Here is a 15,808-nt window from a genome sequence, read left to right on the forward strand (position 1 = left end):
TAAATCAGTTTTTAAAAACAGCACTATCATATGTCCCTAACTTTATTTATCTGAAAAAGTAAAATCTTAGTTTATTGAACTTTGTGGTGACACTTTTCTAAGTCTCTCTTATTTGTTCACAGCAGAAAGGCTCATTAAATTACAGTAAAAGTAAGTTTGCCACTGGTTGTAGTGCCTCTTTAGATTTGTAGATTTTTTTCCCCCCTCAACACCCAATGGATTTTCTTTTATTATGTTCTGAAATACTTTGTCCCCAAATCTCCCCAACCCATCCACCCCATCCCTCCATCTTTGCAGTCTGTATATGATCATTCTGGTGATCATTCTATGAAATCAATCTTGTATGAAAATATACAACTGAAGGAAATGCAGCAGTGTATTAGCTTACTCAAAACAAATAAAAAAAACTGTAGATTTGATTTTCTTGTTGATGAGAACTGTAATGTTGCACTTTTTCACACCAGAACAGACTGGCTCAGAAAGCTACACCTCACTTGGCTCTCACATACTGGCCTAATTACCCAGTAGCCCTCTTTTCTTTTGCTGTCAGGGAAGGACTTATTAAGGTGCAGTTGTGATAGTAGTAGGCTGCTTTTATCACAAAAACAGCCTACTACTACAACCACTTATATGCATTCTGCTAAGACTTGAGAATCCATGCAAGTTGTTTTTAAATTTAGTATCTCTACCTAACCATCAAAGTTTTAAAAATACATTCAGAATCTGAGCCGGCCTGAATGATTTAGATAATATGAAAATTCAATTTCTTAACCTTTAAATTTTGGTTTAATGCCCCTGGAGCCAAATTACATACTATAATATTGTTGTTTTGATGGATGTTAGATTTGTAAACTCTCTTAATGTTGCATATCTTGTCTGCAAAGACTGTGAGATGCTATATTGTTAATAAAATCTAACAGAGTGAAAGTTAAAATTAGAAAAACAGATAAGATGTCTGATGACTGGAATTGGAAGATTTTCTGCTTGATTGGCCATTATTGGTGACCATACTAGTCTGGCAAAAAACTTTATCTTTTTTTGATCGTGAACGCACCATACCAAATATATGCTTCTAGGTTACACTGATAGCAACATTCTTGGTTGCAGAATTTGTCCATGAGAGAAGAAGATTCAAAGTTTTTATTTTATTTTCAATAACAGTGAGGTGTTTAAAAACCAAAGCCAGAGGAATTAGACAGTTGTAAGAAGCTGTTTTAAAGAAAACTATTTTTTCTACAACATATTGAGACATTTCTGTGGCTCGTTCTGGCTGAAAGAGAGCAAGACTTTCAGCAGATAACAGAAAGGCTGATCAATGTCCAGCAACATTGCTCTGTTGGCAATTATTTCTTCCTTTTTTTAATGAAAGTAAAAACTGTTTGCATGTGATGTCACCTCTTCACTTTATCTAAACAATGACTGTTTAAGGAAGGAAGGCTGGTAAACTATTTTAAACACTGTTCCTGTATTACTGTTCTTAAAGAGATCTTGGAATTGGCTAAAATCAGTATTCTGAAGGCCAAAGATTTACACAACTTGATTGAAACTCAAGTACAACATTTTGATTTGTGAACCTCTAGTTAAAGTATCTGGGTATTCAGTGTCAGACTGTGAGAACACTGTTTAAAAATACATCAGCACATCAAATGTATTATTTCCTTGCCAACTCTGTCATCTAGACATTTTCATCTTTTCCGTTATTTGACTTGGGAAGCAAATCGTCCCATGTCATAAACAAAAAGCAGCTAACAACAATTTATTTGCTGACTGACTAATCAGCCAGTGACTAATGAAACGAGTCATTTTAACACAACCCATTTTTTCCAACAATGTATTTATAATCATCATTCTAATTTTGTTTTAATTGTCTTTAATTTCAATCCAACAAAAACCAGCAGAGAGCAAAGTAATAACGTGTCACAGCTTTGTTATCTCTGGAATCCAATTAACTCCATAAACTCTCCCCACACAGTCACACAAACATGGATAAATAAACAAAAACACTAATGAAAAGGCAAACACAAACAGTATAAAGTTGCTGTGTTATTGTACTGGCCTCGCAGAAATGTCTCTTTTGGCTATCCAGCAAGCTAAACACCTCCACAAAATAAATCCAGGACACCCAGTCAAACTTATAATGTGAATGGTGTGAAACTGAAATACAGATACACAGAACTGTAAATACACAGTGGGTTCAGTTCATCAAATATAGGCATGTCCGAACAAGGATTTTTAACATAAGCTGCCAGCATTTTTACACAGAGTAAAAATGTGATCTTCCATCCAATAATACATTTGCAACACAAATATAATCTTCACATACAATTCAAATTAGTAGGATTGATAATTTAGGTACATTTAACTAAATAACTCACACATCACCTGCTTAGTTGAATCCCCTAATGTGCTGCTTAATATATTATTATTACAAACACAAATGCCTCAAAATGCAGAAATAACAAAGATATACTTCTTATGAAACATATTACTTACAGGGAATGCCTTTATGAGGTCTAAAACAACAGGATTGCAAGAGATGGAGAACTTGTGGAAAACTCCATCCTTCTTGCTGGTTTTCCTGGCTTCTCACACTTCTAGTGACATCACTTCCTTGTTCCTTGCCATCTACTGAAAGTCTTAAAGGTACAGCAGCTATTTAGGGTTGAAAGCCCGAAACAGTTATCTTTCATTTATAATGAGGATAATAGATATGGTTGTGCTGAACATAGCAATAATGACTCTACTGTTAATCTATTAGTATGCAAAGGCTGCATGGTTTACTGTGGAGCTTTTCCTTGCATTGTTTATCAGCGTGTGTGTGCTTGTGTGTGTGTACATGTCAGTCTAACCTTGTGTGGATCAATCCCTGATGGGACACGAATATTGTGTGGACATTTGCCATTTCGACACAAGGGGAAATGGGTTAAGTGGGTTAAAGGTTAGATTTAGGACTAAGGTATGAACTGAGTTTAGTTTAGGTTTAGGGTAAGTTATATACTGGTAAGGGTTAGGTTTAGTAGGGGTCAGGGTTAGGTTATAGCAATGAATGGAAAAGTCAATGCAAGATCCCTGGTATGTCTGTGTGTGTGTGTACCTTTTTTCTTACTTCTTATTTTTCTCTTTGAAATAGCTTTTCCTTATATATGTTTCAGTCCAGTTTGTTAATTTTGGTAAAGTTTTTTGTTTCCATGTCTTTTTTATATAAGAAAAATATGTAGTCAGAATTATTTTAATTACCCTGCGTTGAATTGGCGACCTGTCCAGGGTGTACCCTGCCTATCAACCATAGACTGCTGGAGATAGGCACCAGCTCCCCCATGACCCACTATGGAATAAGCGGTATAGAAGATGAATGAATACGTTTTTCTTGGGCTGCCTGCCCATTATGTGATTTATTTCACGGGATTTATTTTTGCAACCTTTAATATAGTTGTGGAATACTTTAATTTTGGAGTCTTTATTATTTTTCTTCACCTGTCTGCTCCCTCACTATCTAAAGTTTAGTGTTTCTTCTAATGATTTGAACTCCAGCCTTTTCAGCTTTGTGCAAAGGGAGGAAAGCATTGACCTAATCTGTGCAGTGGAGCCAGTTAGCATTGTGACGGACAGAATGACAGCTAGAACTGAGAAAGAGGAGGGGATGATTGACATAAATTATAGGTTTTATCATTTTTTTCTGTGGTAGGCTATTGCAAGGCAGCTGATCTTTGTGGATGTTTCAGTTGCAGAAACTGTCCCTGTCAGACCCCTTTCTGGATCAATCTCAGAGGAGAAAAAAAATACTTGATCTGATGGCTTTTAGAAACTGAGCATGAGAGGATGGATGTGGGTTTCTGAGCATAACTCAGTGCACCACCATAGGTAACATTTTGCAGACGAATGCAGACAAGCAGGAAACATAGGTGGTGAGTAAACTGATTTACGAAATGAAACTCACTTAAGCTGGTGGTGGCAGAAACAGGCATGAACAGGCAGGCAAGATAGGCTTGGCATGAGCAGAGTGAAGTGATTCGTAATGTTTCCGCGAGGAATGAACAGAATGAGCATGTATATGTATGGCGAGACACAGGTGAAAAACAAAAGCTGATTGACATGGTGCAGGTGGGCCGAATGAAGCTGATTGCTTAACAGAGACAGAGTGAAAACAAAGCATGGCAGGAACTAAATACTACCTGGACATAATCAAACCTAAGAAACATAGCAATAACAGAACATAATCCAGAAAGCAATATGAACAGAATACAACAATCAGAAGAAACCAAAACATAGCACCACCTCTAAAACAGAAGCAGGTTCCAAAACTCAACTGTGAGAAACATAAGAGGAAAAACCCCCACTGCAACTAATAAAATGATAAATCTTTACCTGGGCTTCTGTTTGACAGCGTAACAAATGCAATTGCAGTCTGAGGAGTTTGCAACTTAGAGGGGTCGGTTCCTTTTCCACAGCTGAAAACCCTATTACACATGTGCAAGACTTTAATCATAATAACATTTTTTAAAGCTTAAAGCAAACATTTCAGCTGCTTGGTGGGAACCTTTTTGTTGTAGCTAAAGTGGTAGGTCCCCATGCACACAGCAACCACAGGGCCAAAGCCTTACAGTGAATTTGGCTACTTGGGTTTCTTCTAACCCTGCACTTAGGTGAGGAAGTAGCCCTGGCACTTCTCTAAATTATCTAATGACTAAGTCACTTTGTGGATGAACCATCACTGCTGCTACAAGGATCCTCCTAAAAGCAACCAGGATCCAAATTTGCTGCCACCAAAATATTGAACCGGCACAATTTTAATACAGAAGTGGGAACAGTCAGGAACTCTTATACTCCATAAAGCACAATTGGGGGATCTTTCAAAACCCTGCCGAGACTAATCCATGTCCTGGCTGATTTTTAAGTTAAAAACTACCACACTTTAAACAACTTTCTCTATTGTAAATTTTCTAAAAAATAAATAAATAAAATTATATATATATATATAAATATATATATTATTTACATCTATTTGCACAACGACAGGAAGAGAAAGAGCCAGAAGAAATGTTGCTCCATTGAAGGGCTTCAAAGAACCGCAGAGCTGTTGAGAAGCACATCTTTTTATTTAACACTCTCACACTCGGACTGACGTACAGATTCATTCTCTGCCTCACTATTCAGTGGGTCATCGAGATGTGCCACAGTTAGATCAATACTGTGTGTCTACCAGCAAAAAAGTGACAAAAACGGTTTGGAGGGTCTGTGAAATTAGGCTATTCAAATGTGTTCTGTCGTGATTTCTAATAATACTATTGACTCATTTCCCTCAGGAAAATCCTTAAATCATAAACAAGTGTTTATTTGAGTATCTGCTGGTTGCTATGGAAAACATATCTTTAAAAATAGTCAGGATACAATGCCAACCAGTGTTTTCAGAGCTTAGTTGTAAGGTGACAAATTGAGTTGAATAGAACTATTAATATAAAGTTTGGAAAGCCCATTAAATATTCAGTTCTGATGTCTTATTTTTCCTTTATCTCTGGAAAAGAGAGTCATTTAACTGCACTCAAACAATTTTGTTTGAAACAAATATATAAGCAAAAATCCGTTTACTCGTGGAATAAAATGTTAAGACATTTCTCGATCTCTGATATCATTCTCAGAAAATTTATCTTACTACTCAACGCAAAATTCTTTCAGATGTGAGATGTTTTGGGGCTTTTTTTGCATGTACAACCATTATACCATTAAGTCACTGTACAACATCTTAAAAAGATAAAGATGTGGGCTTTGACCTAGGGCATTCTATTTCTAAATTCTCAGGCTGTGCTTGGTGCATTTACTGGTATGTTTTGGGTCAGTGCCATGTTGCATATCATGGAGCCAAATATTTTACACATGGTCTGAGAATTTCCTCAAACACCCTTTCATACACCATAGCATCCATTGTAGATTCTATAATTGCGAGCTGGGCAGGTCCTGCTCTCCAAGCATTGACGCTGTCTACTTTATGCTTGACAGTGCTACTTCTGGATTGCTGTATTTGGTCTATTCAAATATGTCCTCTAGTTTGGTGTCCAGATAATTCAGTTTTAGACTCCTCTGTCCAAAGAACATTTTTTCAAAAGTCTTGTTTCCATTCTCTCTGGCAGAATTCAGTCTGGCTTAAAGAGCAAAGGGATTCCACCTCCCACACCTCTCATGCGGTCTCTTTCAACAGTAGCAAGGGCCTGCTCTTGGTCCAATGATGATATTTTAGGGTTTCTGGAGACCTCTTTTAGTATCTTATTGTCTGCTCCCAGGGTGAACGTGGTTGGACAGCCAGACCGGGGAAAATTTTTACATGTTATTTTCTTTTGCGGCCAAAGGATGATGCATTTTATTTTGCAATAAATCTTTTTTTTTTAACCACTTTTTGCAGATTTACAGAAATATCTACTATAAATCCTGCTCTTTGTTTTATATTTTGTTTTATCTTATCTTTTAATAAAGAATAAAATATTTTTTTTACTATTTTGATCGTTAAAAGGGGTTAGAACTCTGTTTTATTCTGTTATAGTTTTAAAAATTCTTAAGCCCTTACCAAATTTGGTAGCAAATACTTGCAGATTAAGATTATATAAGCTAACACTGCAGTGAAAATTTTGAAGATGTAAGGCCTAAACTTTTTCAAATATTTACACGTTGATTAAGCTAAATATTATGACCACTGCAAGGTCAAGAGAATAACCCTGATCATCTGCTCATCTTGGTACCTGTTGGTTGGTGGGATAATTTTGGAGCAGGAGAACCTTTCGTTTTGAAAGTGTGTGTCAGAACCAGAAAGAAATTGGACAAACCTAAAGATTTGGGTGTGTTAAAGAACGACCAAATTGAGATGTCTAGATGCCTGCATTAGAACATCTCCAAAACTGCAGTTTTTGTGGGCTGATCCCAGTCTGCATTAGGCAGCATCTACCTGAAGTGGTCTATGGAAGGAACAGTGGTAAACCAATGATTGGTTCACTGATTCACGAGAGCATCAGAGGCTTGTCCATTTGACCCCATCCAACAGACGAGATACTATATCTCATATTTCTGAAGATGTTTATGGTGGTTCTGATAGAAAAGTACAGAAAAGAGTTTCTTGTGTATGGGGCTACAGAAGACCCATAGAGCAGGAAGGGTGTTCATATTGGTGCTTGTCCACAAACAGTAGGGACTCAAGTATCAGAACTGAACCAAGGATACAATGGAGGAATGTGGCCTGATCTAATAATCCTGCTTTTGTTTTACATCATCCAGGGTGCTAGGTCAATACCCTGAGGAACACTTGGCACCAGGATGCACTATGGGAACAGGACAAGCTGGCAAAGGCAATGTGACACTTTGGTCAATTTGCTGGGAAACCCTGGTCCTGCCATCCATGTGGACGTTACTTTGGCACTACCTGACTACATCAGAGGCCACACTGATGGCTGTGGCCTCTTTCAGCAGTTTACAACTTTTAGTTCAAAAACGTTTGAGAGCACCACAAAAAAATGTAGGTGTTGTCATAGCCTCAAGATTCTTCAGATCTCAATCTAATTGAGCATCTGTAGAATATGCTGGACAAAGTCTAATCCATGTAGCCACCCCCAACCTCTTGCAGCTTACAGGACTTACAGGAGATCTGCAGCTAACATCTTGTTTCCAATTACCAGAGCACACTTTAAGGGATCTGGAGTCCAGCACTGCTGGCAGAAGGCTGTTTTGACAGCATTTATTTGTCTCTCTGCCCATCTAATGCACCTCATTGTCTACCTTAGCAACACTAATCCAGGGTAAGATCAGTTCCTGGAAGAAATGTAGGTCTTCACTTTATCTTTCTGATTGAACACAGTCTTCACCAGCTGAATACACTCATTTGTTTCCACACTGTCTGTATTTGTGGAGTAATGCCCTTGTTGTAACTGAGCATTTCTGATGTGTCTACTTTACTTAGCTCCATTTAAAAAAAACTCCAACCTGAGTAAGTCTCCTCTTCTGAACTTCTAATATGATTCATTCTCTTTATTATATCTGTGGGATATGGATACAATAAATCATCTGTCTTTTTGTTGTAAATTAATATCCCCACCAGGCTAGAAAAGCAATTATTTTCTCCCTATGCTTTCATTGTTAAATAATCTTGGTGCCTTAAAGAATCCTTTTAGTTGAGCAGTGAAAAGGTGCCATGCATATTGATATGACTCTTTTTTCAGTTCGTATGGCTGTAGGGATTAAAAAAAAAAAAAACATTTACTTTTATTTAGGAATTTCTGTTAGCTTTAATTATGTAAACTATGATGATAATCATGGTTTACAGTACCCTGCATAAATGCCTCCCCCTACAAGCTTTTTGTGAATAATAATGCAACTGATACCAGATTATTTTACAAAAAACAGTAAACAATGTCTTTTAATACTTCTAACACTATTCTATAATTTTTTACTGTAACATCTTAAACAAATTTCCCAGTTAATGTGTATTAATAATCAATCTATTCTGTTTTATATAATGCACCCTGGTGTTTGGAACAATCTATTTTCCTTTCATATGGATGGAAATGTATAATTTAACCTTGTCATGTGATTACTGTTCAGTTGTTTTGAAATATGCTAACAAGCACAATGCTCACTGTTTTGTTGTCTACAATTTGAAAAAATATGTTTTGCCTGTACTATTATTTTAGTAAAAGGTTTATGATTGAAGAATTTGGTTCAATGGACACAGAGTTTTTATAGGGATAGCGGGTTAATTACAAAACACTGATCTATTATTTTGATCTCAGAATCAGTTTAAGGAAACATGTCAAAGCTGAAAATAGGAAACGTTTTGTAAATATATATTTTTCTGTGACTCACAGTTGACCTTAATATGGCCTTTAAGTAAGTAAAGGTGCTGGCTAGTAGGATATAATCAGTGCAGCATCTTAAAATAAATACAATTTTATTGGTAAAGTAGCAACACTTTGTCCCCACAAATATTTTCAATAGAAAGCTGAGAAGAAGGTGAACAAGTGATCTCTTGAAGAAAGACATATCATGTTGTCTATTATTTTTTTCAGAGGATGACAGAAAATAAATTTTGCAGCACAGGAGCATTCTTATTATCCTACCAGCTGCTCGCTTTTAAAAGTATTTTTACAAATTGCATCAGCATCCTTATGAAAAATGAAATGATGTGTTCCTTTGTCTCTAAAACGTTGGTTGCTAAAGGACATGTTAGTACACTTAAATATGTCTTTAAATTAACTCCATTTACAGCTTAGAAAAAGTTTTACATATCTTCCAAACTTGCAAATTATGGATTTGGTCAGCTGATCTCTCGCGCAATTGATCACATTTTTTCCACGGGAAGACAGAGTAAAGGAGAACCCTCTTGCCCAGCCGGTACGTTCTTCCCTGGATAAACAATGGATTCCTGGCAGCAGTGGAAGATTGCGTGCTTGACTACAATGTCGGTCCAGGACGCAGAAGACGTTTATATATTTGGATTTTTGATAGCAGGATTTCTGCTTTTTGGAGCCGGCGCTTACCTGATTTATCGGGTGAGTAGCAAAACGTGGGCAGCTGTTCAAAGCATCCCAAAGCTGCCTGCGATGCTGGATGGAATCTGCAGAGCGACCAATGCTCAGACTGAATTGTTAAGAGAGCTAAGCTGCAAGCTGGATACGGTTCTTGAACAGAATCGTAGCCTGGAAGCGGTTTTTGGACTCAGAGGTGAAAGGATTTAATCATGGAGAATGTGGTTCACTCCAGAACTGCAGGAAAGTCCTATAAATTTGGATATTTGGGTTCACAATTGAGAGATAACAGTAAAAACTCTTAAAGTGGTTGGAAACCCACACAACTGCTTGAACCAGAAAATTTATTGTTTTTCTAAATCTGGCTCCCCAACGTGGCCTTGGCAACTTCTGCTAAGTGGCTGTCGACAAAATATCTCCTGGATGTTATGTAAGCATGGCGCTCTTTCCCAGCACACCCGAACAGCTGTGACCCAGATAAGATTTTGCAGCTGATTGAGAAAATTTCCATCTCTCTCCTCAAGGACAATGGCGCTCTATCTGTGTTGACAGTCTAATTCTTGCACACACACTCAGAGTTATTTATTAACACCCCCAGGATTCTACCGCACTCTTGCAAAATCTTTTCTTCTTGTGTGTTGTTTAGCCCTGCACCTAATTACGTGATTTCATTACTTTTTCATAGATTTTTAGTTTTATCAGAAGGATTGCCAGTGAAAAACAAACATTATTAGTAATAGAAAATTTGGACTATAGCAGGTCGTACACCAATGACCCAGCTTTCTTAGTTAGACTACAGTGGACTGTTATTACTTAGTTTGACTTCAGTATCAGTAAAAGCAATATATTATTAGCACCTGAAGATGTGGATTAAAGCTGTTTTGTACCAGTGACTCAGTTTCCCTAGTTAGAATTCAGTGGAATGATGAGACTATCAATATTATCATCTTCTTTTAGCATAAGGTGCTTTATTATTAAGAGTGGCTTGGAACCAATTTCTAGGATTATTAACCATTATTACTCCCAAGGACTATTAGTGTCATTTGATTTGTTTTTCTGTGTTCTGTATCATTGTAATGTTTTTATTTGTTTTTCTGTATCAATGTAAGTTTTTCCTCGTGTACAGCACTTTGGGTGCCTTGTTGCTGAAAAGCACTATATAAATAAACTTGACTTGACTGAAGTTGTACAAACAAACAGGGCTTGACTTCATGCTGATGCTCAGAAATAGAAAGATTTGAAATAGTCATTGCTTTTTAAGCATGCTTTAAGAATTCTTCAAAGAGCAAATATACAGCTGTGTGTATATAACCAGACTTAATATGGGTCCCACCTTCCAAATATAACTCACCAGAGAAAATAAGTGGTGGACTTCGTTTTTCTTTCCAATATCAGACAATGTTTTAGATTAGTTAACCATCTGATGGCTTCATATGTCACATACTGTGATTGTCAAGCAAGTGTGAGCGAGTAGGAGGGAGAACCAGTTATGTGTTTGTTGTATTGCAGGGCATAGTGCAAATGATGTTACTATAGGCCAAATAAGACTGAAATAACATTTTTCATCTATCATTACATCACTTTACGTTGTTTGGGTGGCTGCTTTCGGTGGAAAAGCTAATCACATTCTGTTTTGCACTATGTGTTGCATATATGTTACATATATGCACTTATAAGGTTATTTTTTATAACATTTGACCTGCCTTTGTCTTCTGTGCAAAAAACATTTAAGTTTCAGACAACAATGTGACAGTGGTTAAAAAGTTTACAAAATGCTATTTGGGCTTAAGGCTGTGAAATATTTGATACTGAAGATATTTTAGGACTGTAGAAAGTTGCTTTGTCCTGATCCTGGTTAGACTAGCTCTTAGGTTTAGCTTTAAACCAGCTCCATTATAGTGGAGTGGATAATTGTGAAGTGGAAGGAAAATTGTGAGATTTTAAAATTATTTTTATAATTTAAATTTGAAAGTGTTGTGTGGAGTCCTTAATGAATCCTTTGCTACCATGCTGTAGGAATTCTTTATTTTGACATGGTCAGGCAAGCTAATCAGAGATGATTAATAGAGCTAAATAAAGAGCAATGTTTGAAGAAAACCTTGTAAAGAGCACCAAAGACATGAGTCCGGGGCGGAGGTTCACCAATAGGACAACGGCACTTAATATTGACCCAGACCTGCAATGGAATGGTTGAAATTAAAGCATATTTGAAGTTCGTTGACCTAAATCTAAAATAAAAAACAAAACAAACAAAAAAAAAAAAAAAAATTTTTGTATAGCCTTTGTCAAATATCGCTTTTTAGTTTTATTTGTAATTTGTTTTTTAAAAAGCAGTTTTTTTTTTTTTTTACTTCTTCCTCTTAATAATGCAACAGTTTGTTTTCAAAATTGAAAAGCTGATGTTTTCCTTTTAGATTTTATTTATACTTTTCTCGGCCATTTTTGCTTTTTACACCATGTTCTTTATCTCCAGCTATAGAATTCATTGCGTACGCACACACCTACACAAAGACGTCATGATCAACCACACTTCTCATTTCTGCAGAGCTCGCTGGGCCACAGTCGACGCTTTTGATCTACCTTAATGATCAATGACAAGGCTTGAGGGGTTTTAGTCACTTTATTTTTACCTGTATATTAGCACTTATCTGCATTTCATGGTATATGTGTACATTAGTCTACACACAAACTCATAGTTTTTGTATTTAAAATTTAAGAGAATATGTGTTAAAAAACTGTTTATTTCTCTTTGTAAACACTTCTTAGTTTATAAACTGTTGGTGCAGATCTACGAAGACAATGCAATACGCTAAAAGACACCTTTGTATCCACTCTCTAAATTAAAGTTTGGTAATATCCAAGCTTTTGTCTGGAACAATATATAGAAAACAGTACATAGGAAAAAACTGTGCCTTACTGAGTGTCCCCACTGATCTTCTGCAACCTCTAAGACAAAGCACCCATGTTGCCACATATATGTAACAATAAATCCTAGTAGCTTCATATGAAACTAGTCTCCTCTTTTGCCAGAAATAAAGATCATTTACCAAATTAACTCCTTCTATCACTAAGTAATAAAAGTGGATTTTTCCATTTCATGTTGCATATAGCATGACGTTTAGAGTTTACATTAATTCTATAAATGCACATTTTTATCTTAGTAGCACATATAAATTCTAAAATCAAATCTTATCTGATTTTATTCATATAGACTGCAGCCTCACAGACATGCAACACTAGCTAGAAAGCCATGTTGTATGTCAATATTGACCTTTCCGGCTTTTTTTTAGCTTTTAATCCCTGACTCCAGGCCACCCAGGGCATAGCGCAGATCAACTTATCGAACAACTCCCTGTTGCTTCACCTTTCTCTCCCTCTGCCTTACTCTTTTCATGCCTCCTTTATCTCTCACATCTCAGTGACTGATGTTGGATTCTCGCCACTTCCCTCTATACTGTATCTCCCTCTCTCCCACAGTCTGTTTCCATCTCTCCCTGTTTCTTTCATAAAAACATATCTTTTAAAGTGTAACACCAAAAATTGTCTTTTTATGTTTGTGGCTACATCCTATCTTTTCCCTTCATCTCACCTCTGCTCAGGTTTTATTTATTAGGTCTACCTCAGATATCAAGATGTGTTTCAGGGTCAAATAATGGAGGATAATTCAGTTGTTTAGATTGCATCCCTGATCACTTTTAGTCATGGTGAGAGGTTTACATACCCTCATCCACAGCATGAATATAATATTGATTTATTAAAGACAGATGGAATTGTTCTTTTTCCAGGGCGGAATGATCATGCATTAAACTGCAGTGATTTTTTTTTTAAAACTACAATTGCAGCGAACCCATCAACAAGCTTCTATCATATTTCTGGATGGATATCTAAACATTATTCTTAATGGTTGCAGCAGTTTATTTTTGTTAAGCATAGCCCAACTTGAATGAAATCACTAAAGGAGTCCATCCGCCCACGCTATGATGACCCCCCTGACTGGCTGACGTTGCAGGTTCTTCTGCAGGTTTGAAAATCTGTTCTTGCTGTGTAACTAAACAATTTAAATCAACTGAACCATTTCTGACCGGAAGTGTGGTTAAATCTTCAGCTAGAATTAGGCCGGGACCTTGCTCACTGTGACAAAAAGTGTGCAGTTCCTCTGCAACTTGCTGAAGGACATTTAACAAAATATATTTAGTGTGGTATGAGTAATTTTCAGACTGTGTGGATTAGAGAAAATCAAAAAAAAAACATGGAAGTTGGTTATTGTATGATCATTCCACCCACATAAAAAAAAACTCCACTACTATATGTTGCTTTTTTAGCCTAAAACTATTACAACAGCAATGTTAATATTAGTGTTTGTACGTTTTTCACTTGCAGTGTATATACTTGCAGTGGCAAACTGCAACTTGACGCTTACAGCCACATTCAATTAATCTGAATGTTACTAAAGAGTTCATTGAATTCAGTAACTCAAATCACATGAGCACATGATATAGATAATTACACAAATACTGATGTTTTCCAGCCTTTATTCCTGTTAATTGTGATGATTTTCAGCCAATGAAAACACAACATTTAAGATAAGAATATTACATAGACCAATAAAAAGAAGACAGAAATGTGGGCTTATTGAAAAATATGTATAATAATAAATTGACTGAATTTATATAGGTATTTCCAGCCATACTGACCACTCAGAGCACTAGAGCCACATTCACACACCGATATGTAGATCAGTAGACAACTTGATGTTTAGTGCCGTACACAAGGGTACATCAACATATGGCAGGAGGAAACTGGGATCAAGCCTGCAACTTTTGCATTGCACGACAACTGCTCATCCGACTAAGTCATAGTTGCCTCCTGTCTAACAGCTGGCTTAATATTTTTAAAAGGTACTCTTAATCTGATAAACAAGCCTCATCAGAGCCTCTTCAAATATATAATAATTTGTTGAGCATTACTGAATTGTTTTTATCATTTGTTGTCCCTTTTTTCTTTTACTGTATTTTAGCTTACTCAAAACATTTTCACAGAAAATAAAAAATTGTGTATGCATATTTAGAAACTGGAGCCTTACATATTCATCAGGGGACCATTGAGTGCAAGTTAGGAAAAAAAAGAAAGTTGTAAATAAAACGTAATTTTACTGTTAACATTTTAAAATAAGGGTCTGAGGAGTAAAATAGTTTATTTGTGCTGTACAGGGGTTGGACAATGAAACTGAAACACCTGGTTTTAGACCACAATAATTTATTAGTATGGTGTAGGGCCTCCTTTTGCGGCCAATACAGTGTCAATTCGTCTTGGGAATGAAATATACAAGTCCTGCACAGTGGTCAGAGGGATTTTAAGCCATTCATCTTGCAGGATAGTGGCCAGGTCACTACGTGATACTGGTGGAGGAAAACGTTTCCTGACTCGCTCCTCCAAAACACCCCAAAGTGGCTCAATAATATTTAGATCTGGTGACTGTGCAGGCCATGGGAGATGTTCAACTTCACTTTCATGTTCATCAAACCAATCTTTCACCAGTCTTGCTGTGTGTATTTGTGCATTGTCATCCTGATACACGGCACCGCCTTCAGGATACAATGTTTGAACCATTGGGTGCACATGGTCCTCAAGAATGGTTCGGTAGTCCATGGCAGTGACGCGCCCATCTAGCACAAGTATTGGGCCAAGGGAATGCCATGATATGGCAGCTCAAAACATTACTGATCCACCTCCATGCTTCACTCTGGGCATGCAACAGTCTGGGTGGGACGCTTCTTTGGGGCTTCTCCACACCGTAACTCTCCTGGATGTGGAGAAAACAGAAAACAGTAAAGGTGGACTCATCAGAGAACAATACATGTTTCACATTGTCCACAGCCCAAGATTTGCGCTCCTTGCACCATTGAAACCAACGTGTGGCATTGGCATGAGTGACCAAAGATTTGGCTATAGCAGCCCGGCCGTGTATATTAACCCTGTGGAGTTCCCGACGGACAGTTCTGGTGGAAACAGGAGAGTTGAGGTGCACATTTAATTCTGCCGTGATTTGGGCAGCCGTGGTTTTATGTTTTTTGGATACAATCCAGTTTAGCACCCAAACATCCTTTTCAGACAGCTTCCTCTTGCGTCCACAGTTAATCCTGTTGGATGTGGTTGGTCCTTCTTGGTGGTATGCTGACATTACCCTGGATACCGTGGCTCTTGACACACAAAGACTTGCTGTCTTGGTCACAGATGCGCCAGCAAGACGTGCACCGACAATTAGTCCTCTTTTGAACTCTGGTATGTCACCCATAATGTTGTGTGCG

At 37.1% G+C, this 15,808-nt stretch overlaps 1 protein-coding gene and 1 long non-coding RNA gene across 2 annotated transcripts in view; one reads left to right on the top strand and one right to left on the bottom strand.

Annotated features, from left to right (window-relative positions):
• LOC124884052 overlaps window positions 1-2,581 on the bottom strand; it is a 92,574-nt gene extending 89,993 nt beyond the window's left edge. The window contains exon 1 of the long non-coding RNA XR_007042377.1: window positions 2,494-2,581. This is a non-coding gene — a long non-coding RNA (uncharacterized LOC124884052). The remainder of the gene's footprint in view (window positions 1-2,493) is intronic.
• schip1 (schwannomin interacting protein 1) overlaps window positions 1-15,808 on the top strand; it is a 419,733-nt gene that overhangs the window by 276,813 nt on the left and 127,112 nt on the right. The window lies entirely within an intron of this gene.

This window comes from Girardinichthys multiradiatus, chromosome 18 (genome assembly GCF_021462225.1).
Source record: "Girardinichthys multiradiatus isolate DD_20200921_A chromosome 18, DD_fGirMul_XY1, whole genome shotgun sequence".
NCBI classification, from domain to species: Eukaryota; Metazoa; Chordata; class Actinopteri; order Cyprinodontiformes; family Goodeidae; genus Girardinichthys; species Girardinichthys multiradiatus.